The 25,649-nt window shown below is 41.7% G+C and overlaps 1 protein-coding gene across 1 annotated transcript in view; it reads left to right on the forward strand.

Moving 5' to 3' along the window:
- The first annotated feature begins 2,583 nt into the window (after positions 1–2,583).
- znf385c (zinc finger protein 385C) overlaps positions 2,584–25,649 on the forward strand; it is a 141,467-nt gene continuing 118,401 nt past the window's right edge. The window contains exon 1 of the mRNA XM_044050335.1: positions 2,584–3,253. The gene's annotated coding sequence lies outside the window, so the exon portion shown is untranslated. The remainder of the gene's footprint in view (positions 3,254–25,649) is intronic.

Below are 25,649 nucleotides of genomic sequence, written 5' to 3' on the forward strand. Positions count from 1 at the left end.
TGACCTTCAGGTGTCTCAGCCCTTTCAATGACCTCTTGTAAAATTGCTATTTAAACTTTGGTTTTAGTACAAATTAAATCAACAGGATAAAATGTTATATTATTTAGAGATACTTTATTTTAGAGGTACTAGTTGTTTCCCGAGTGGTAACCCAATGTGACGTCACCCACTGAAAGACGGTGGGTTTTCTCCGGGTTCTCCAGTTTCCTCCCACAGACCAAAATTGGACACTGTAAACTGTGTGAGTGTGAGAGTTGGTGGTTGTTTGATGGACTGACGACCTGTCCAGATTGTACCCCGCCTTTCGCCCTACGTCTACAGCTAGGATTGGCACCAGCAACTGGCCCCTCGCCCGTGGAGAGGATAAAGCAGTAGATGTAGATGAGTGAGTGAGTGAGAGACTGACCTTTTTGACAAGGGCAGATTTATTCCCAATACAATAATTTGCTCTCTCATCATCCTCCTCTTCCTCGCATATACTTCAGACACAGATATAGTGAAATTCGATTAAGATGGAGCGAGAGATAAGGTGACTCTAATTATTATTATCATCCATCCATCCATTTTCTACCTCTTCATCCTCGGACAGATCGTCAGTCCATCACACCGACACATATAGAGACAAACAACCATTCACTCTCACACTCAATTTAGATTTAGAGTGTCCAATTTACCTAATCCCCTTATTGCATGTTTTTGGATTTTGGTTTCGTCTATCTCAGTGAATTCACTTTATTTTACATTTTATAAAATTGTGTTGTTGTTTTTTTTAATTATGTCTCTTGCTAATATACTGCAGGCTTTTGCTTGATGTTGCCTTATGACGACCACTGGACAAAGGTCACTGTATACAAGTATTATTTACCATTACATGAAGTCTATAATCAGCACTGTCAGCACTCAAAGGGCAAGGAGTAGTCTGGAGCCTTCTGTGAGGCAGGTGCACGCTGGTGTAGGGTTGGGACCGCGGCGAGTCGGATCCCTTTTAAAGGCTCTGAATTTGGCTCACTTCCTGACCTTTAGACATCACCGGTGGCTCGGAGAGTTGCAACTGAAAGGAAAGTAAATACTGTATATGCTCACATTTTCAAAATATGAAATAGGAGCCGCGCTCCTGACGCGTGTCATTCTTCAGAGGCTGAACGTCACTGATCAAATAGCCTCATAAAAGTCTCCATCAGTGGACTTAAGGCTTCTTCGTGATGGCCAGTGTCGGTGGGGTGAGACGCCGGTGTTGTGTTTCGTTCACTATGCACTTCATGTTCTTGACTGTGTTATTTTTATGATCGCTGCTTGTTCGAGTGCCAGCACATTTGTATAAAGAAGGACATAAATAGGAGTGCCAAGAGTATCCATCACCTTTATGTTGACAAAGAGTCACGCCAATATAAAAAGGGCCCAGTGCTGCAATCGGGGCAATTTACTCTCTGTTAACTGCACCAGATTAAAATCAATAAACAAGCAAATAGGAAAACAATTCCAGTGGTACATGTCAACTGTGAAAAGGCCCTAAAACTGGTATTAAAATAATATCATCAGCGAACTTGGCATATTTGAACAGGGCTGGCACTGTGGTTTGTTTATTGTTCCTGCCATAACTATTTTGAGTTTGGGAAACTGTTAAAATCTGCCAGAATCATCAGTACTTTCTGTAGACGATACACTGTTCATCACATTGGACTTTTCCAGTTTCCAGTTTTAAGTTCAAATGTTTTTTTGTCAATAGCAGACATGCACATTACAAGTAAAATACGTAGAACTGCAGCCATTAGTGCTCAAAACAGGCAAAATAAAAGTATTAGACAGTGTTGCCCCCTCCTACTGAGACTAGAAGCTCTTGTGGGTTGCCAGATAATTTTCAGAATACAACAATAAGCAGCAGGCTACATGTTTATTGTAGGAGATTGCATGTTCTCTGGGTTCTCTGGTTTCCTCCCACAGTCCAAAAAACATGCAGATTTGAGGATTAGACAAACAGGACACTCTAAATTGACCATGAGTGTCAGAGTGGGTGGTTGTTTGTTTCTATATGTGGCCCTGTGATGGACTGGGGACCTGTCCAGTGGTGCCAATCTGAGATTGGCATCAGCTCCACCCACGACCCTCATATGGAGGATGAAGCAGTAGATGAGTGAGAGTGAGTGCAGCTACACTACAACTGTTGTTACACTGTGTTCATGTAAACTAGTGTGTCTGCTCCGTGCAGCAGCAGCAATAGAGAGTTACTGCATGATGATGATGATGATGAGACAACAACAAAGTCAGAGAGAGAGAGGAAGAGAGAGATCTAGAAATGCAGACTCTCATTTTCCTTCTCTTCATGTTTAGACACTTTTGAGAGGTGGAGCAAGGCTTTCATTTTGGTAACGTTTGACCCATAATTGCAGCTCACTGTGTTCAACTAATTTTTCTTGCAACCCAAGTGTCATAAAAACACAGAGTTTGTGGGCCGCAAATTAAAAAAACAAGTAAGGATAAATAGGCTGGCTGTACTAACGCGTGTCCTTAATCTCTGATAATGTCTTTATGAAAGTTTCACAGCTTACTACAATTCATGTTTCACGTAATGTACCTTTAATTATCCTCAGCACACCCAGGTGGACTGAGTCACAACATTCAGAAGAAGAAGCACAGATGAGAGAGAGACACACACACCTGCGTCATGACGTCATAAGACAGAGACACGCCTACATGACGTCATCAAAGGGGTCATGACGTGTAAGTGAATTTGGATCTGTCAATTCATTCTTTCTTTTTTTTGCTCCCATGAGATGAAGCAGCGTTTTGTCTGAACTGATCATTTCCCACAAAGAGAAACCGACCGGATATTGTGCCCACATATTTCAGAATAAGAGTATTTATTCACGAAAACAAATGTAAAACCTGCTCGTAATTAAGTGTTAAGCTTTGTTTAGATTTTGAATGATTTTTTTTTATATTTAGCTCATAATTGTGGTAGTGGCTGTTTCCTTATAGAAGTAGACACGTTTTATGATTTTATTGTGAAAGTCTATTTCCGGCTTTTGCTTCTCTAACTGCTGCTTTCTTGACTAAACCGCTGCACTGGACCTGGACAGAGAGAGCTGAGCTTTTTTGTGTTGGCAGCCAGAGTGTGTGTGTGTGTGTGTGTGTGTGTTTATGTGTGTGTGTTCATGTGTGTTCATGTGTGTGTGTGCGCGTGTTCTACCTTTGCGTTTCCACTGTTGCTGAGCGCGGACGAGCACCGGAGAAAGTCACACACGGAGCGGCACCGGTAAGAGAAAAAGCCTCTTATATTATTGTCACACACGTGAGAATCGATAGAGAAAAAGTTTGGATTCCGCCTGCGCTGATGGGCTGCGTGGTGCGGCAGTTGTGCGGCACTTGTGCTGGTTTCTCCACAAATTGGGAGTTAATTGAACACGGATTGCGGCAAAGTTAGAACTCAGTGGATTAAGCGTCAGTGAAATACTTTGATGTTTATGCGTAATCGCGAATCAACAGGAGCGGACCTCAATCCTCTTTTTTTCCCTCGCAGAAAAATACTTAACACTAGTTTTTGAGACATAAATGTTGAATGAATGGACTGATATATATGTAAACAGATATGTCAAAATATGTTGATCTATTCAATATTTAGACCGTTTTCTGTTCTGAAAGATCAAACCAAAAAAGGTAGTTGGATTTCCTCAGTTATTCGTCTGAGGATCGATTTTGAAGCATTTGCCTCGCTCATGTTCTCCATCTCTGCCCCTCGTCTTCTACTCAATAACAGTATTTCTCAGTGAAAATGGTCAATAAGTTCTCCTCCTTGTGTACTTTTGCCCTGCAGCTTATGGATGTGACCTTTTATTCAATAATATCAAATAAAACATTCACTTTTTTATATAAAGGAATAAAAACATCACCCGGATAATTATAGGAATGAAGGAGAACTTTCAGTTTCATCACACCACAGAGGCTTTGATCATTTGCATGCAATACTGAGGACATGTGAGGGATGTTTATGGTGATGAATAATAATCAGAACAGCGACACAGAGAGATGCAGGTATGTCTCTCTTTGCATATGCTGGGAAAAGTCAGACTTCCTGAAGTGAGCCGGTTGGTAGTGGAGCATGTGGACTCCATACTGAGCACGTCTTTACCTGCAAGGAAAAAGCTCTTTTATCAGAAGTGAAATATCACTGGGCTGATTTAGAGAAATTGACATATTGCAGCCGCTCATACAGATTTATTCACTGCACCTTTTTACGAGTTGGCTTCTAACTCTGAATGGCCCCGGCTGATAAATAAATAAATGCTGCAGTTTATCTTGCTCTTATGATAAACTGTGCAGTTTTATTGTTATTTATTTGTGTGTACATTTATCTTTTGCGAGACAGAGTTTTTTTTGTTTTTTTTTCTTCTTCTTCTTGAGAGCTTTTACCCTGGACTAGACGAGTCAGAGCCACAGCAGATGCTGTGTGTACGTGTTTGCCAGGAGCGTTAGAGGGCACAGGACGTGGTTTCAGGAATACCGAGGACGTCCTGTGGAGTGTGGACATGTGGAACATGCATCTCAATGAAAATGCAACTTGGGTAAAGTTTTGGACGTTCTGTCTGTGGCTGTTGCCTGAAGCCATACATGCCAGCTTGTCATGGATAAAGATGAAAAAAAACTTCCCTTTTGGATGTGGAGTCTAATGGTTTCCCAGTTTAAGAGGAGAAGGATTTGGCTTTAAACGTCTGTGTCCTTTTGTTTGGTTACAAGAGAGCATTTGTTTTTTTTTATGATATCTGGTATTTTTCATTGTCTAGTCACTGACAAAAACACAAAGTAGGATTTAGCTGCTTAAACTGACCACAACTTTGATGCACTTAATATTATGATATCATCTCAGAGAAAACTAGACTTCTAGAAATCTGGTCCATGACGGGAGACTGTGACCAATCACAAGGCAGAGCAGGGACAGATAATGCTCCTATTGGCTGTTCTACTCGGACAATAAGAAATGCAGAGATATCTTCTATTGATCATTTTCCAGCAGGTTGTACACAGAGAGGTGCAATGTTGCTCTCCACAGGACACAGTGGTTACCTCAGGTCACCAACGGCACACAAAGTACGTCTATTTAACGTCATTTATTCAATGTCATTTTTCAGTAAATAGATGTGGAACAGTAGCTCAGTGGTTGAGCAAGTTGTCTTTCAGCTGCAAGGTTGATGGTACGTGCTGCTCCGGGCAGCGTGTGAATGCGATGTGATGATCGAAAATATGCAACACGTAGTAGTGTAGTGTAAAGCAGGTGAGAAAAGCACTATATGCTGTCACCATTTACGGCCCTTTCTCAAGTTATTCTGGGGGTATTAAAAAAAAATCAAGGTATTAAAACCACTAAAATGTATAAATGAAGTATGAGCTGTTTTTTCTGAGGTTGTGTGTGACTTGAGTTGTCTGTCAGTTGTGTTTTTGATGGTACGATGGTCATTTAACTGTAATCGCAAAATAGAAAAAAACCCTGCTGGTGCTTGTGATGATAATGATTATTTTACCAGAAATATTTCATAAATATCTTTATCTTAGTTAATGCGTTAATGTTTTCACAGTGCAGACATGCACAACCACATGCACATGAAAGCAGGTCCAGTGAAGAGAGCTGCATTGAATCAGTGACACCTTTTTTTCTCTCTCTCTCTTCCAGCACAGATTTTTCACAGAAGGTTTTTTTTAACAAAAAAAAGAAAAAAGAAAATAGCTGTAGGCTCATTGTGGTGCAAAACATCGACAACACAACACTTGGCTCTTATGTGTTCCCGCTGAATCGTGTTGTCACAATTTTGCCCTCTTTCTGTTTGCTTCCTCCTCTCCCCTTGTAATTTTCTCTGTTTTTGCTCATCTGCTGCTGAAATGGCCTCTAACTATTTTGCTTTGACCTTTTGGATCCTCCTCCTCCTCCTCACCGCTGCTTTCTATGCTATCATCACCTGCTGAGCCAAGGTGACCGGCCCTGCTCACATTGAGCAGCACACACACACAGCTGGAGCTCGCAGGTCTCAAGACTGAACTCATGCACTTTTATATGTTTGTTGACCTCTCCCCTGTGTGTGTGTGTGTGTGTGTGTCTGTCCATGATTTTATCCTAATGAAAACAGTCTGAGCAGCACCGTGACCTTTTATTTGGAAAACGTTTGTGCTAATATTGTGATGTACTTGCCGGTCGTATTTTCACTTGCCAGTACAAACTCACAGTTAATTCCCTATTAGCCAGTGAGAAGCTTGGCACTAGAGGACACGACTGTCCTGTCATGACCAAACAGAGAAAACGCTGTCATGACTAATACTTTCATGGCACCGCAACAACCTAAAGATACAGAGACGAGTTAGTTTGTGTGCGCACATGGTGTTCTGGTGTGTTTTGTTATGCCAAAGCTCACAATTAATGAATATAAAGCTTTAAAACTCTTGGTTTTTGGTCAGTGTTGCATTATTTGTTCACTGTGTTCATTTGGAAACAGGCTAATATCAGACCCGACTGAGGGAGCGTTTGTGTGTATACAGTGGCAGTGCAGGGGCGGGCGGGTTTGTTGAGCAGCACAATCTTTACGTTTTTCAGTCAAACTCCCTGTAGCGACTTTAATCCGAAAGGTCGCAGAGAGGCGGAGGAGGAGGCTCTTGTTTGTGACGTGTGCGTAAAAGTATGATTCTGCAGACCTGATACGTTCAAATATAACATTGATGGTCAACAAAGGAAAATATGAGAGCCATGATATTACCAATTACACCTTATTTTGGCTCCTCCCCGCTCTGTTTGCAGTGCCGCTGTTTCTTTCGTCTGTCGTCATGTAAAACAAAGAGCGTTGTGTGGAGCTGAATGGCTTTAATCAGCATTGTGTGAACTCGTTTGACGATGGTTTTAATGTATCGGAGATAAGTTTCCAGTGTGACTGAATGACTAAAAATAGCTTGATGTATCTTACTAGTTGTCTTCATAGTCACTGTTTAAACTTAACTACATTATATTATATAATTGTGATATATTAAAAACTACACTTTATAAACACACGTCTTCCTCCTGCTGGCCTGGAGTGGTGCACTGGGTGCAGCCTGGAGGTGGTGCTGTAATTGACTGGGTGGGGGTCAGGGATTATGACAGCTTCACAGTGCCTGCCTCAGGGTGCTCCACCACCCCCTGCTTTGCTGACTGGCATACCTGACCGGAGGTGCTCGGCCTGGGGTTAAACTCAGCAGAGGCTGCCTTCTCCTCAGTGGGGAGCTGCAGAAATGGCACTTTGACCCTGGGGAGCCACAGTTTAGACTCCACTTTGTCTCTCTGTGTCACCGTGTAATTTCCCTCCCTTTTTTGCCACTATAACCTTTTAAAACTCACTCTCCCCACAAAGCCCAAAGAACCGAGAGGTTCTTGACTCCATTAGTTACACCTCTGCCAGACAGTTTTGTAATTACTTCACACAGTCTGGAGCACTTTTAGGCTGTATATTTTGAACTTTGAAGGTTTAGTTTGAACCCTATCATCCAGGTCTGAATGGATGGCCACATTTTGGATAAAAAGTGACTCGCACCACTACATTTTCACTTGAAAACAGCATTTTAAAATTGTTCTGCGAGTATTTTTGCTCTGCATCAGAGGTTTTGTGCACCCACATTTATACGCTTGAAAATGTGTGTCATATGACCATCCAGGTGCTGATTCTCTCCTCTACAGTTGTTTGCCAAGTTTCAGAAATTAAAAATGATGGTGAAAAATGAACTCAGGCACTTATTTTATTTAACCAACAACAACAAGGTGAAACTGGAAGTAAGTGTTAATGGAGCTTTTAATTCAGAGCTGATAGTGAAGTTGTGGGCGATAAGGCCTAGAGGTTTTCAAACCAAGTACGAGCTCTAAAGTGCCTGTTTTTATCTGAATCCAGAGAAGTTCATATTCCAGCATAACCACGGAGGGGAAAGAACCTCTGCACCGACACATTCCACATCTGCACTGAGCTTCATTTTGATCCCACTTTGATTGGCGGTAATGAAATCATGATACTCATTAACAAGAAACAAGCGGGAATCTGCCACAGGATCACCGCTATGAGCTACAGCTATGCTCACACATGCGTAATGCCCCACACTGACAGTGGCCCCAGTGTTAAAGCCGCTCATTCATTTACACACATGCACACGCACACAGTGGTGCGTTTATGCTGCCGAGCTGCTGGCAAGTGACGGAGCTGTGAGAGTGAACACTGGCTCAGTGTGTCTGGGCAGGTAAACCTCCTCGACCACGCCACACAACAACAACAAACACTAAATAGACCTCTTGTTTGGGCCCAGCTGCTCTCGACAGGAAGGGTGGAGTGGAGGCTGAAGTTATTTGATCAGAAGCGTGCTATTATAGACTGTTATCATGAATATTCAGCTACTGTGTGCAGTACAGTCTTTGGGCCTGCACACGTACAACACCCCGCTGCACAAATACAGGCATCCATTCATTTACTAGCATTTATGCATGACACGACCATCCGACCTGTGCTGCAGTAATTGCCTTTGCTTAAGGGCAAAATAATGATCAATATTGACAGAAGGGAAAATACTGCTCATTTGCTTTCCCCGTCGTCCCTTATTAATATCTTGAGGAGACTCGTCTCCCGCTCTGGATGATGCATGTTGAGGCCTTTTCCACTGACAGGATTAAGATAGCTGTGCTCATGTGGTAAATGTTGAGATTTGACTGCCAAAATCCCAGGATAAAAAACAATGACCTCACTCATCACAGGTTACTGTTTGTTTGGTTGCTAAATCTGAATCACTGTAATACATTAGTTTGAGTAAAACCATCCTTAGCTGATGGGGATTATACAGAGGCTAAATTTCAGAGTCACACTGTGCTCTAAAAGCTTTAGAATGATATTGTGTTTTATTTTTGCCCTTACTTAACTTTGGCTTTGGTTTATCCTAGTGTTTTTTTGTCCTGTAGTGAAGGTTTGTTATAGTCCTACCACTGCAACATCTGCTAATGTGAAATGTATATATATAATGGGGGTGGGTCAAAATATCGATTTGGTGATATATCGTCATCCTCAATACAAGAAACGATACGGCAGGGCACATATTAATATTTGAATTAATAAATTAAAGCGCTCTAAAGTCAACAGTCCCACTCGGGCGTCACTAGTTCATGTGTCCTCACGGAGGCGCTGCTCAAATAAATATGGGATGCTTTATCCATGTTCAATAATTAGATTTCTCTTCTCTATGTGGTGAAAAACTAGAGGAATCCTGCATTTTTAACTTTTCATGTTAACGTTTTGTTTTCTTCAGTTAGACAGATATCGCCATGTATCGCTATATGATTGTCTTCATCACAGAATTGTTGTATCATGATAGTGTCGTATCGTGAGGTACCCTATGATTCCCACCCCTTTACATATAGAGTATATTCAGAAAACTCTCAACTTTAAAAACATACACACACACAAATATAAGACATTCCACTTTCTACTGTGTTTTCATTGCATGGTCCCTTTCTCGCTCCCGGTCTGTCCGATTCTTGATCAACCTGAACCGCCACTGGAAGTAGATTATCTCTTCAATATTGCTCTTACTCTCCCTCCATTTCTAAGGCTTGGGTCATACTTACCACCTTCAGTGTCCATGGTTACCATCATCTTCTTTGTCTCTTTTGACCATAACAAGAATGGACTAGAAAGTGTTTTTGCTACGTGGAGCATGTGAAATAAGTGGATGGTGAACTGTGCACTGCACGGACAGTAGTGAACCTCTGATGTGGAAAATATGACCTGGGCCTACAGTAGGTGTTTCGTAGGTTTCACTGGATCTCGCAGTATCCATGTGACCTGTATTGTAACATACAGTCAAATGTCAGCAGTGTGGCTGTGAAACAAACTTTGAAAAGAACATATTTAAACAGCAGGTTGGAAACATCTTGCTGTCACTGCCGTCGCCCAAATGTGAACTAGCAGCAAATGATGAATATGTAACACGAGCAGCCATCGGGCACGACAGGCACCCCACAGATATGTGTGTCGTCTGTTTTACATTCAGAGATCAGGAGCTGTGGTGGCGAGCGTGTACCCGTCTGTACCTGTGAGTCTCATCTTTCCATTACAATAACGCTTGGTTCCAGTTTGTTTTGTGCGGTAACAAAAAAAGCGGGGGAAAAAAAAAAACCCTGTTTTATTCTGTAAGTGTGAAACGTTAACAGCAGCCGCTCTCAAGTGTTTGCTCCAGATCCACATAATTAGCAAGTTACAAGAGCTTTTTGTTATGCAGAAACACTTCAAACCTGTGCTATTATATGCATGTGTGATGTTACTCCTCAACAGTGCGAGTGCTTGACCTGGGTCGAATTTCATCAGGAAAACAACTTATTTTTTGATTTTGTCTACTGTTTCCTTTCAGCCACCTCTACGTTTGCATTTGTTTCTGTGAATGAGAACCTGCTTTGTTTCTGTGGATTGTCCGTGTGTGTGTGGGTTTTTCATGCATACATCCAGGATCTGTTTTATCTCCTGCACAGCACACAGCTTCTCTCCTGCCTCCCACAGCCATAGATATCAGCCATCAAGAGTCATTACAACCCGCAGGAGGTGGCACCAAAGCTTCCTCCATCCCACCAAGTCGCCACCCATCCACCCCCAGCCTCCATCTCTTATTGATCAGCCTAGAAAGACATTTAATCCATGCTGATCACAGTAACCTCCACTGTCTGGAGGGCTGGATCTGAGGCAAACACTCTGGTTTTACTGTGTCTCTTAGTGAATCGTGTGGGCTGTAAGGAGAGGAGGCTGGATGCTGATGGGTGTGGCTCAGGTCGCCCCAGATAGCCCCGATGAGTGGCTGCGATGATGATGAAGAAGGGCTTGTGATGCCACCATTGACGTCGCGGCTGACTCAGAATGGCTCATACTATTCAGCTGTCCTCTTTCATTCAGGTCTGCAATCTCCTCACAATGAACTGGGGCTTAGCAAACCTATCAGTGGTGGCCTGGCCTTTGATTAAAAGTCAGATTATCGCCCTCGTACCATATGCGGGCTAAGCAGCTTTAGGAAACTGAGCTCGTTTATTCTTTCCTCTGTCGCAGTTTTCAGTGTAGGTGTTTTTTTTTTTTTCTTGCGGTATCGCCTATCTTTACTCACTCATTTACAGCTGTTTTTTTTTTCATTTCTCTTTTGCACTAGTGTGTGGTTGATGTGCCTTTATACTCTGCTCAGGGCCTCTTATCATCCGTGTCAAACTGGTGGGCTGAAGAGTGGATGAAAAAAGGACCAGCTTGCTATTCTTCAAGATCTCACATTAACACGATTTCCTCCAGTTGAAAATCCCTCTTAGCAGCAGCAGCAGCAGCAGCAGAAAGGACATCAGCTCTTTACTCACACGGCTGACGCACACATCGACTCACTGATCTACTCAAATCTTGTCTGTTAACTGCATTGATTTACTCTTGTTTCTGACCATAGTACATCCTGCATTATCCAGCAGTACCTTGGCAAGGTTGAAGACTACCTTCTACCTGTGATTCACTGCATGATTCTCAAAGTTGTATTGTAACTTGGTTCATTTCTCTGCGAGTTAGAAGCAAATGCGGTTGGCAAAAGAACCCGCAGAGAGCTCCACTTGTACGATATTAGTTATCTACCTGACTTTATCTCCCCCCCTAAGCTCAGTTTAGGCCATCACAAACTCATATCAGCTTGACAGAACCTATAATTGAACCATATATTCTTTTCCTCGCCATAAAGACAAGGGTCATCTTTCAGTGCTCTGCACCTGGGAGCGTTTTTGCTGACAAAACGGGGGCTGCTGGAGTTGCGTTAACAATTGTAACGGCACTGCTGTCAGAGGGGGGGCCACAGCGAAAGATAAAGAGCGTGGAGAAATGAATGCACCTGCTTGATGGAAGAGCCGCACTTTCAACCAAAGGGAAGGAATTGAATGGGGAGGAAAGTACTGAGGCTGTCACTTTTTCCAAATATGGTGCTTGAAATAAATATTATATAAGATATTCTCACCCGCACAAAGAGGCACGCGTCGACTGATGCTTGTGTGTGATCCACAGATTTGTTTGTTACTTCGTCATCCACTGTGTAGAACCAGAAATACGCCCACATGCTATTTTCATATGCTTTATTAATTTTTTTGTGTCTGATACTGATACCGATATCACAAACTCCAGTATCTACCGATACCGATGTTTGTCCGATAGTCATTTTAGACCGTTGAACTTTAGACATGAACTTTGAAGCTGTTAACAACACGTTTGTGCTGAGTCATTTCAGAGACATGATTCTAAATATAGTTCTCCCAAAAAGAAGAAATAAACAGCCCAAAAATGACTCGGCTAAAAGATTTTGCTGATATTTATTTGCATAAAGTGCATTAAGTGGATAAAGAAGCATGCAATATATAGGACTGTAAAACTAACGGATACTGATTCTCATCCCTATTTATTAGCTCAATGTCAATCCCATGCTCTCCAATCTGTGCTCACAATGCCCTCTGCTGGAAAACGTGGCAATTACTTCACACAGTCTAAAGTGCTTGTAGGCTGTATAGTTTAAACTTGAGCGACCCAAGTCCCAGACTCTGTGATGCAGATTATAGATTTGTACAATGTGATTCCATATTTTGTTTCTGGTGAACATGTGCAGTTCCTGTGTTTCTTTCTTCCCCTCTCTCGCTCTCTCTTCCTTTTCTCTTTCGTGGTTTTGGTTGACAGACTGACAAACAGAATGCCAGAACATTTTTAGAGCGACATGACCGTGGCTCATTGCTTCCTCATACCCTTGGTTGTGTGAACAGTGTGGCATCGGGTCTTCACCACCAGGATACCTCAGTGACTCTGTTCTAAGAAACAAGGACAGGATGAAAACAAAGCAATCTTTTGTTCCCCCCCTGCAAATCTAAACTGAACCAGCAAAAGTGTGTAGGAAAATCAATAAGTAGATCACTGCACTGAAAGAGGACATACTTGCTCTGGGCTAATGTTTGTTGAAGGCAAACTTAGAGGAAACACAGAATTAAGACAAGCTGAGAGTTGCAGATCACCTCGTGTTTACATCACGACTTGTATATGAGCTGGTTTCATTCATGCACACGTTCATTGAATTCAAATAGTTTCCTGTGAACTCTTTACTTCACAGAGATGGTTAAGATGTTTCTTGTGCTTCATTACTTGCAAATATCACTTTCCTAATCCCTGATGTCTCTTTATTGGCAAGTGAGATAAAACCATGAAAATCCAACCAGTGCTTTCAGTATTTATCTAGCTTGATCCATCACAATTGAAAAAATATCTATTATATGCAACTGAAATAACAATAGATTTAACAATAAAGGTTAATAATGACATATTTAAGTAACATATATATTGCTCACTGGCAGAGTGAATAATCCCATATCTGTCTGTAAATGCAACACACTATATATACACTTTATAACATCATTCTATATTGTATAATTGTGTGAATGTAACCGGCAGCAGTGAAATGCAGTGTTGTAACCCGCAGGTGCTTGTTTAACCTAATTGGCCCAACATTTTCATGGAAGCCAGTAAAATAATTGGCGCTCACTTTACACAAATCTATGACGGACAAGTTTTGCTGAAGGACCGGTCCATGTTGTCGAGATGTTTCGGCTTTTGTATGAATTTATTCCTCTAGTTTTCTCTCCCCTTGCCCCCAAAAGATACCAGTTTCCCCTGGCGCTGTTCTTGATTGCTCTGTTTTTATTGTTCATTTATTTTAAAAGCAAATTGGTTTTCATTGTTTTTATTCTTTGTTCTTATCAGCTTGAAATTTTAATTATTATTTCACGTGAGGTTTGCTTGTGTTGTCCCTGTATATTGTGTTTCGTCTTCTTTATTGGTTGATATGACCAACTGCAAAATAAATGTCCCTTTGAGGAACAGTAGACTTGTTACATAGGACTGTTATCAAGGTTCTTTCTTTAAATCTCTGTTGTTAGAATTAAAATGTACGGTACAACTTTTCAAACGTCAGTCAAGTCCACAAAGAACTTTTCAGCAGTTCACAAGTCGGGCTTAAAATCCTCCCGGCAGCACGTAGGAAACATTTTTTATATTCGTAACACTGTGCTCAGTCATTGCCTCTGTTGGATCTCGACAGCCGGCCCACTTCACAGCCTGTATCAAGGCGCTCCTCCTCCACTGTAAACTTTACTGTGGCACGTGAACACACAGCTCGGAAGGCAAATCTACCCCCCCCACACAAAACACACACTGAAAGTTGCCTGTGGGGAGACTGACACCTCACGAGAAACAGAAAACACAGAGAGTCGCCCTGTTCCCCCTCTGGCCTGCGACGAGGGCACACTGGAGCCTTTGGAGGAAATAAGGTAGAAGGATGAAATTGGTGTGTAGGGCATATACATTGGAGCTCTCTATTCCCGTTTTTTTTTTAACTTCCTCGTTCACTTCTTTCTGGCACAGCGTTCGTTCTTCTCCGTCTTGCTTCCCTCCTGTCCATACAGACACCTTTGAGACCCTGAGCCGCAGTGCAGTGACTGATTTTGTCAGATACAACACCTTTTTGCTTTGTCTGCTTTGTGATCTCTGAAGCACAAAACCTCCAGCCAAGTTAGCCGATTTCTTCAGCGCCAGTGAGCCTATGTGTTCCCAGCAGCATGGAAATGAGCAGGCACTCGAGGCAAAATGCCCCTGAAATGTCTGTAGTTGCCCTTGAAATTCACACGACAGAGGCTTTTTTGTGACCTCATAAAACAGATGGTGAACTGGCCCGAGGTGAAAGTGACCAACTAGACAGGGTTTGCACAAATTTGCACAACATTTTTAGAAGGGTCATTGGATATTGGTCTCTCATGCGACATATTTAGTCATTTTATTAGGGTTCTGAATCTATAGGTAATCTCCATTAAGTCTTTTAAAAATGAACTTAAACGCACAGTTCGGCAACTTTTGCCACTCTTTCAATCGCTCAGTCAAAACAAAACCAAATTTAATGATGTCAGAAGCAGCAGAAGTGTGGGATCAAGGGAATTGTCGTCTTCACCTCCTCTGTCGATGGAAGAGCTTCAGCCAACTTCCTGACTAAGTGAATGATCCTGTAATTGATTGTTTTCCAGTTATTCCACATTTTGCACACACTACACAAGGGTCACACGTGTCACAAACACATCACTTTCTCAACCTGTTTCAAAAGCGTTCTAGCGTTTCTGTTCCTTCGTACGCGTTGAGTCTTGGCAGTACAGTGGAGTATAGAGAGTATTAAAAGTACATTATTTGTGTCAGGTTTCCTTTGTAAGAAGTAGTAGCAGCACACCAGCAGACGTGTGCGTGTGGACATACAGTAGAGAGCGATGTGAAATGTGAGAGGAAGTGTGTCTTTCAGAGAGAGGAGTAATGGGCCCAGAGGGCACTTCTAAGCCCTTTGCTTTCCACATGCCACAAGAGGTGTCACATAAATGACAGAATATCTTGGACTGCCACTTTTTGTGTGTTAAAAGCCTTCTCCTGGGTTGATGTTAATGTTAATGACTGTATTCAGTGGTTTGAAGTGCCTCGATGATGAGCAGCTCACCTAGAACGGAAGGAGTGGCTCTGACCTTGGCCTACTTCAGGAACGCGCTCTGGTTTCTGACTAATGCAGTGTGCCCTATTCTTTCTCCCACAACATGCACTCAGAATAGCTCTGGCATGCCCCATTAAGCAGCATTTTAATTGTTAACATGGCATACTCTGTCCTTGGCACACATTAACCACTTCATTTAAATGTCAATCGCAATTAAAGGGGGACTGAGGAGATGATTGTTTTAACAAGGCACAAGAGCGATGCTGGAGCCACAGTCGCCATCAGCCTCAAATATCCTCACTTTTTTTTGGGTTCTCTCCTGAGAACTGTCACATCTCTCAGGGGGAAGAACGCCACCAATTAGGGGTAACTCCACCAATTTAACACACCAAGATCTGTGAAGAACAGAGGGATTCAAAGCCCTACTACGATTTCACTTCTTTGTGTCCAGTGGCAACCTCACTAATACACTATGTTTTACTGTATTTACACTTGGCACTCACACTACCCTTGAGTTTCTGAGCCCATAAATTGAAACCTTTGGAAACACTGCAGTTTTGCTGCAGTTTTGGGGCCTGACCTGAAGAAGAGTTTGCCCCTGGATCATCACCTGGTTACCAATTACTGGTGTACAGACATTTTGGGTCCACACGATGGAGTAGTGGCGATTGCCCGTTCAAATCCCTGGTTAGACCGAGGGCTCTTCTGTGTGGAGTTTGCGTGTTCTCCCCGTGTGCTCGCGGGATTTCTCTGGTTGCTCCCGTTTACTCTCACAGTCTGAAAACACGCAGAGGTTAATTGGACACTCTAAATTCACTGTAGGTATGAACATGAATGTGGGAGTAAATTGTTATTTGTCTTTATGTGTTTGTCTGGCTTCAGCCCTCCACGTGTGGTGGATGAAGTGATGGACAGTGAGACCGTGGACAGCAATCAGACATAGCTGATACCGAGCTAAGACACTTACTCGTCTGAATGGACGATGGAAATGAATTGGTGCACAGATTGCACAGAATCTAATGTTCTAATGAAGTTTCAATGTCCAATCAGGAAATTCACTTCTGCTGAAGTGTGTCGTATTTGCTCACTTCATGAAACATGAGTAGGTCCAGGCATTTTGAATCTTGACCTTTTAAATTGGGTATTTTGTTGTCTCCACAACCTCATGTGAGTATGATACTACTTATTAACTCAAACAGGGCATGTACAAGTTAATTTTTAGGTGTAATTGTTATTTCCCGGTTGATGTAGTGCTGGGATAGTTTAATAGCTTGTGTTTGTCAGAACACAGTGACAATACTAGAGTAGAGACGTAGAAGCCTGTGACTGATATTTGCTTCTTAGTGTGTTCAGTTCCTCCCTTCCTTCCTCAAACTGTTGCCCTCGACATTACCCTGCGTGAAAACTTGGTTGGCATGCTCCTCCAGTAATCCCTCCAGATTGAACCCTCACCCTCTTCCTCCCCCCTTCAGCCTGCAGCCTACTCAGCTGTACTGGGATGCAAGCCCTTATTTTCCTGCAGGAGTAATGATGTTAGCATTAGGCTCTGCACAGAGTGGTGCCAGTCCAGGGGCCTGGCATGCAACAGTCCACTGCTGCAAGCTGAGACACAAACACAATCCATTCCCTGCACTGCAGTGCCAGATGGATGGCAAACAGGGACGCTCGCAGGTCCAAATCACCTCCTGCAGCTGAGTGATAGAGTCCCATAGCTGGGAGGGAGGGAGGGGAGGGGAGGGGAGTGGGGGAGCCTTGGAGTGGGACCTATTGCATCAATTTTGCAGTGTAGCACTCCCTATTTCCTTCCCCTGATCTTTCTACCCAGTCTAAATGTTAGATTGGCACCCCAGTCATTTTTGTTTGTATCGCTTTGTTGTTTTTGGTGCTTTGCTCACCCAGCTGTTAGTGGTGCACCATCTCTGATAATGGGTAATGCATCAGTGGCTCGCTGCCTAATGACTTAGATAGGTAGAGGTGTTTCTATTGGCAAGCAAAGGTAGCGTTGTCATGGGGATGATGTGTGGGTCTGTCCTCTGCTGGAGTGAATCACTGAGCGGTGCTTGACTGCCCACCCCCGAAAAAGGTTTCCGAACCACCACCACACACAAGTGCACATGTAAGAGTAGCAACATAGCAGTGTTCATCAGCAGAGTGGATGAATCAGTGGACTCGCGTCTCAAAGATGAGGAGGAGGAGGAGGAGGATGGGGTGACTCAGTAGAGCCAGTCACATAGCACAAGTAACAATGAATCACACTGTTACCTGAATTTTAATCGGCACACTCAGGTTATAAATGACTCACTTTGTGGAGATGTGCATCACAATACAGCACATTTGCCCCTTGCTATTTTAATTGAAAATATTTTTTTTCTATTCGTTGTATTCACATTTCTGTATCGCTCTGCCACTGGTTATGTCAACCCCCCTCCTCCATTCCTCCCCCCTGCCCCACAGCCCCCATGTCTGTGTGCTGCCATGCTCTCCCATTAGGAAAGGAAATGAGGCGAGGTATCCATGCAAATATCTTGGACCCCTCGCTGCTCCCTGACTCATCACCCTGAGATAGAAACAAGGATGGAGGGAGGAAGGGTGGGCACAGCAATCGTATAGAAAAACAGACATACACAAAACATACAGCCACTGATGCGCGGTGGAGAAAAATAAGAGGCTTCCACTGTGAAGTCAGAGTTTATCACCATGCAGAAACACTCTCAAGTAAAAAAAAGAACAAAAAAAAAACACAACAATATTTCTCTTTCTCTGCTTTCCATTCTTCCTTTTTTGTGGTGTAGCCATGCTATCTGTCAGCCGCCAGTGCTATTTCAGCAGTTCTGTGAGGTCATTCCTTTTCTCTGTGAACTCCCGCCTCGTCCATCTCTCGATTGCAGACGCGACTTGATTGCTCTGTAGATTACATGACAGACTGCTCACAAATTCAGCTTTGCTGCTTTAAAAGCACGGTTGCTCTCCATTAGTTTCCTACTCTGTTGGATTGCCGTGTGCTTCCAGGACCAGTGAGTGTTTGAAATGACTGTGATTATGGCACTTGGAAGTTTTGTACATGCAGCCCTGTTGCCATGATCCTATGTTGCTACTGTGCATTTGTGCAAACCACACATCACACATTTGCATACGCATCCTTGCATTAGATTGTAGGAGTTGACATTTTGATGGCATATCAAGGCAAGTTTTAAATCAGTACACAGTAAAAAGAAAACTGAAGTGAATTAGTACTTTAGAAGTCGTATTGTAAATCAAATCACAAAAGAAATGATGTGTTAGAAAAATCATAATTACATATTTAATCCAATGAGTTTAGCCGTAAAACTAGGGTGATTTTAATTTTTACATGTTTTGGTACATAAAGGCCTAGTTTGGCCTAAATTTTCAACAACTATGTTACTGACTTGAAAATCATGTCACCAACATACAGTCCTGATGTGATTTATTTTTTAATGTGACTTATTTTCCACTAAAAAAGTATATATCCTATCTGCGATGTTTCTGGCCAGCGTAGGTGCAGACAGAAGGCGATGCCTGTTTAAGTATGTCAAAAATTATATTAAAACATGTTGGTGAATCTTGATTATTTTGGTCAGTATAATCTTTTATATAAGGATACAGGAAGCTTTTGAGTTTTAAACTCCTCCCCCCTCCTTTTCAACATGATTTGTACTAGGGCTGAAACGATTACTTGATTAATCGTCAACTATTTCGATCATCGTTATTCGGTTTGAGTGTTTTCTAGGGATTTAAAACCAGTTTCTGTTATTTTTCAGCTTCTTAAATGTGAATATTTTCTGGTTTATTTGCTCCATATAACAAAGAAATCATTATTTCCAGGTTTGACAAGCACTCATCAACATTTTTAACATTTTCTGACATTTTATGGCCCAAACGATTAATCGAGATGAGAATAATGGTTAGTTGCAGCCCATATTCAAATGTACAGATCTAATGTACTTGCAGAAAAGTGATATAGCAACGATTTCTTAATCTTTTTATTAAGACAAACAACATACATTATAATCCCCACATTTTCCTCAAAATCCCCCCCCCCACACACACACACACTCACAGTAAATTGCCGTCAGCCTCAGCTTCTCTGCTAACATGATTCAGCACTTTCTGTGATAAGAAGCTGCTATCGCTGCAGGATTCAGTCAGGATTTGAAAACTCTAATGTTCCGCTCAGGGATGTTAACAGCCGCGTTTCCTTATCTGCAGGATTATGGAAATGAGTTTGGTAATTCTTACATCATATTCATATCCAGAAGAGTAACAGTAGCGATAGCGGAGGTTAAAAGGACAAAAGCTGTCGCAATGTTGTGTATATGAAGCAGAGTTTTGATGCAGGTGCTGTGTAAAATTTGAATTTACCTCACATTTCACCCGCACCAAGTAAATAGGTGCTAATGCATTGCATTGAACCGCACAGCCAAAACAAACAGCTTTGATAATCACTCACTTACACGCATGGAGGAGCTGACACTGCGAAATGTTTACGGAATATGAAGTAGTTTTTGCTTTAGTTTAGACGGATATTTAAAATGAATGTAGAAATCCACGACAGATTCTGAATAAAATGTAAGAACAAATGTGCTCCAACATGAGCCTGTATTTCTGTGTTTCTCTTGCTGCTGTTTATATGATATAACATAACGTTATATAGCATTTGGGAGTAAAATCATCAACAAACATAAGCCGGACAACCAATGAAATTGACTTCAAAAATAATATTAATGTCGTAATGAACCAGCGTATCGCATTAACTCGGCTGCGTTTGCTTTTTGGTTTCCCAGTGCCTCAAATTCACAGTCCTTAATTACACATTATTACAAATCCAATAATGCAATCTAAATGAAATCACGGGAAAACTTTAATTAGCTTTTGCAACAGCTAGAATTTCGTTTTGTTTAATGGTCTTTCTATCTTAATAATATCTATGCGAAGCAGACATAAGGTGGAATATTCTCATCAACAATCACAAGAAGCCTCAGTTCTAAAGCAAACTGAGAATCGTACCTAAGTTTTTTCTGCCTTGTCAATATCGCTTGTCAAGACGCTTGTCTCTGCGTGACGGCTGTCCCTCACTGAAAGCTTGACCAAACCTCCCGCATGGCAGTTTTGCTATAATGACACTTGGTGCCCAACGATTTGAAGAGTCCTAAAGAGTCTAATGATTATCCCTATGGTCATCTGAGCCATTATGCACAGCTGGACTCTGGCTTTGCTGGATCTCCAGCGCCGTTCATGCTGTTTGACGAGCCACATATGAGGTTGGAGAACACGATTACTTTCAGGCGTCCAGATGGAAACATGTATCATCCTGACGAGAGCTGGAGTGAGAGAAGAAGAATATAAAGAAGAAGAAGAAGAAGAAGCCTGGTTTATACTATGTCCCCTGATGTTATTTGATGATTCACTTGTCACTACACCAACAAAATCCAAATTTGAAAAGGCTCTGTGTTTTGATTGTTGTCGTAGTCGTATCTCATTGTACGGTTTTATCAAACTAACTTGGTTAATCGAATAAATCCCACCGCACAGGCCGTGTTTGACCGGCGACACAGTGTCACACTCAGCTCCGACACTCAATCTCTGTCTTTTCACGTGTTTATTTATACCACACATGCTTTTTCTTTTAACACTTAAACAGTGATTGTGCCGTCAGCAGGTAATCAACTGGAAAACACAAAATATAAACAATAACTCAATAACATATACCTTATATTTAACATAAGTTACAATAACTTTGTATACATCACAACTCACCAGCTCAGTATCACCAGTCAAACCGAAGTTCAGCATGTGAATAACCACCGAAGAATATACACAAAGTGGACTACTGCCGCTAGAGGGCGCTACAAACTCACAACAGTATAAATACAAAATAACATATTTGACGAAGAGGAGAACTCCACACACTCTTGTTTGAAATTCTGTAACACAGTAAATATTGTTCTGACCTTTGACCTCAAACATATAACTCTAAGTAAATGTCTGGAAAACAAAATCACAATTAGATGTTTTGTCCTAATCGTAGTCGACACTTCCTGATCATTTAATCTTTCTGTCTGCTTTTTCTTTTATTAGAAACTATGCGTGTGTTGTTCTTGCTTTCCTGTGGAGGAAGAGATTTTGAATTTACTGCTACTTAGACGACAACATGAGCGGAAGAGTGTGGCGGTTGAGGATCAAATGTCGACATGAAAACACTGGCAGCGCTTCTCACTGCGTGACAAAATATTATGCATGGTGCCAGCGACATAAGAAACAGGAGGAGAGGAAAGTGTGGAGTCTCACTGTGTGTTAGATTAAGCAGTTTCTAATGCTAATAAATGGACGGATCTTAACGTGACACAGCCTCCTGATGGATTTTCTACATAAATCTTAACATAATGTGCGCTCCCGTGTGCCTCAGGTAAACATCAGAGGCTGCTGACTTCCACCCATTTCCGAAGCATTGACTAGTGAGTCAGTAAAATGTCTTTCCCTAAACCGTCAAATGATGATAATCTCAGATTATCTGGTTTCATCCACAAACTGAAGAAAAAAAAGGATTCAGTTTTAACGATTTCTTTGTCAAATGGAGCAAATTATACGGTTTACTCACATTTAAGAAGCAGAAAAATCAGTAAGATGTTGTTTTAATGATTTAAAAAAAAACAAAAACAAATCATGGATTATCAAAAATAACTGACGATTCATTGACGACTCCAACGGGAACCCCTGAGAATGCTTAAAAATGGTGTGTCCATGTGCATCATACATGAAACCCATGAAAACTTGCAGTACACCTAATCTCCAGCTGTGTCGCTACGTCTGCTCGCACAGTTTCCTGTGAATGTCTGAGCACGTTCAATATCGCCTGTAAATATAAATATATATCTAAGTATGGTGTTGAGTGCCAACTAAGAATCTAATAGCGGGTGAGTTGTGGTTAATTAGGAGAAGGAAGGACAGATTTTCCCATTACAGTCACAGGGTCCACACCCTTTCCCCCCCGGTTGACCTCAGACAGAAATCTGTAGAACCTAATTGTGAGATTTATTTTTACATGTGTGCATGGAGACGTTGGCTTCATTCTGTGCCCACTCAAATTGCCCTTCAGTCATTTGTTAATAGCTCCTAAGGAATTTTGCAGCTCGATTCACAAAAATGCAAATAGCCATAAATTATTCTTCATCATATTTCTTTGTTTCTTTCTTAAAGTCTGTGCAGTTACAGTAATACAACATCTTTATACCTCTCTGTGTAGGTTTTTCACACTTACTGTTGAGTAAAGTGATGTTTTTTTTGCACCATTTTGCTCTTTGGTGAATGTTCATCGTGATTCTTTCTCTGCCTTTTTGTCGTTGTTGTTGTTGTTGTTGGACGAGCAGAGTGTGCAAATTAAGAGCCAGCTTATTAAGCAAGTGAGCTTTTAAATTAAAACAGACTGGCTGTGCATGCATGGGTGACTATCGAAGCCCTTTCCACTGCACCTCCAGCAGAAAAAGAAAAAAAACCACAGGGAGGAGCTGAACTTTGCTGTCCCTCATTCTCACAGAGTGACCTGATCTCACACCAGTGTTTTGACACGATGTCTTGTGTTTCTGTAGCTTTAGGGTGATTATAATGAAGCGTTGTGCTGATTCTACAAATGCATTTGTCTCTTCACTGATTGCACTTATGCGTCTCAGTCTGTGTGTGTGTGTGTGTGTGTGTGTGTTTGTGAGGGAGATTGTGTGGTCTGATTAGAATTTGTTTTATCCGAAGTGCACGCTCGGAGGATGTAGCTTTGCTTGCGGGTGAGTCTTGTTTGTTTTCCGAGTCGTGGATGTGAATGTTTCTGGATTTTTAGAGCATGTTTGGATGACTCCGATCACGAAAGAGCTGAAGAGTGTGACCTCATGAACCGAATCATCTGGTAACATCTGCTGTCAAAGTTCCTCCTCTCACTACATAATGGCACCTAAACACTGCAGTGACTGTAGCCTGTACAGGAGTTTGAACAGTCAATCGTCAGTTGAACGTTAGTGTTTAATTTAAATGAAAAGGGAGGAGAATTTGTAAAGGGAGGAGACAGTTTTTTTTTTTCCAGCTGTGACACTCGACTGTATTGTTTGGTGTCATTTACAAATACGAGTACTTCGTAATGGATGTATTGTAGTTGTAAAGTCATGTTTCATCGTTCATAACGTTGTTGTCTATTTAGTATGTCTGTTTGATCACGGGTTCTGATAATGTTAACTCAGATAATCAGTAAGTTGGTAGAAGTTAAACTTACCCACAGTAAATGAACCTTGAAGCCTGAAATGAAACAGACATGTTGTCATTTTCAACACAACTGTGATGTTGACACAGCGAGTTCCACTCGAAGTCTCTGCCATAATACAAGCCACTGCCTTTTTGACCTCTTCCTAATTATTATTATTATTATTATTATAATCATTTCCATTAGTAGACTGGCGTTAGCTGCTCCAGCCGAAACACTAAGCCTTCGAGTGCTGAAGATGAAAATAAAGCTTAGCCCATAGAAACAGATTGAAGTGGGCTCTGCGTGGAAAACCGTGACCAATTTCCGCAAAACGTCGCTCCCATCTTGTGAGGAAAATAATCACTGGCTTGCCGCTGTACTGTACGTTTCCCTAAAATACCGTGAAGTTCATCCAGGAATGTGAGCTGGCTCGTGGAGGCTGACGTCGTATTTTCCGATTTGATCTGATTGTGCTACACTGTCAGACTGTAATAACTTTGAAAACGATTGCAGTGACGCACTCTTTATTTAATCTCTGGTGTCTGTGCGTGTGTGTGTCTGTGTGTGTGTGTGTGTGTGTGAGAGAGAGAGAGAGAGAGGGCGTGCAGAAAATAAAACCTGAATAATCCACCAGGAAATGCTTGACTGTAGGGCTGTGGTTTGACAGTGCAGAGGAGTGGAGCGTTCATGAAGCACAGATGCTTTTCGGGATGTAGGTGGAATATGTACAACGGTGTTAAACACAGTAAATACTCTGTGTTTGATTTCTTACAAGTATGAGAGGAAGTCTGACAAAACGGCAGCACATAACATTTATACCTGCGTGTTTGTCAGTAACGTGCAAAATGTCTTCATTCTGAAAAGATTTTTTTACATGGACGCAACATTAAATGATCCGATGGGGGCGTGTCCGTCTAAATGGGCTATTTTGACTCTGTGCAGTGTTAACATATTCTCCACAAATAGATGAAGAAGCTTCACTTGTAAACAAACTAGAGCTGCAACTAACTAACGGTTATTTTCACAATCGATTAATCTGTCGATCGTTGTCTCGAGTGATCGAGTAAACGTTAATCATTGTTTGCCAAACCTGGAAATGATGATGATCTCAAATGTCTTGTTTTGTCCACAAACCAAAATGATTCAGTTTTAATACATCACATTTATGAAGCTGAAATGATCAGAAATCTTCTTTTAAGAGTGAAAAAAGATCTGTATGTTTATATGACACATTTTTATTCCCATCAGGCTTTTATTCTGACTGCTTGTGTCCATGTAAACATAGAGGAAAAAATTCAAAATTCATGGCATGAGCTGCAAAACATCATTTCACTACAGACACTGCCTTCTTTAAACACCTTAAAGGCGTTTTATGGACCGTCATGAAAGAAACATGTTGTTGTTTTAAACCGCCTTTTTGCAGGGTTCGGATTAAGGATCACGTCAGTATGGCCTGTAAACTTCTGCTCTTTACTTTTATTACGTCTCTCTTTCTCTTTTTTTTTTTTACTCTCCTGTAACGACTTCCTTTTAGCTTTTATATTCTGTTGGGAGTTTTATATCTGACACTGTGTTGTCTCTGTAACTGTTTGCACTATTTGCGCTGCTATCTTGATATCTGCTAGAAGAGATCTTGTGGGACCTTCCTGGCTAAATAAAGAATAAATTAAAAACATAAATAGATAAAATAGTGACTGTAGTGTCTGTGATGAGCATCTCTCCACATGACGACCCTTCAGCACAACAGATGCCCTCCTTGTTGACAGACCCGTTAATCAAGGGGAATTAGAACTCAACTAAGTGCAAATGTGATGGAAAATGGTTTGAATAACACGCTAAGCCGTCACTTGCCTGTAATCCACCGCCCTTCACT

This window comes from Solea senegalensis, linkage group LG19 (assembly GCF_019176455.1).
Source record: "Solea senegalensis isolate Sse05_10M linkage group LG19, IFAPA_SoseM_1, whole genome shotgun sequence".
In the NCBI taxonomy this organism is placed as follows: domain Eukaryota; kingdom Metazoa; phylum Chordata; class Actinopteri; order Pleuronectiformes; family Soleidae; genus Solea; species Solea senegalensis.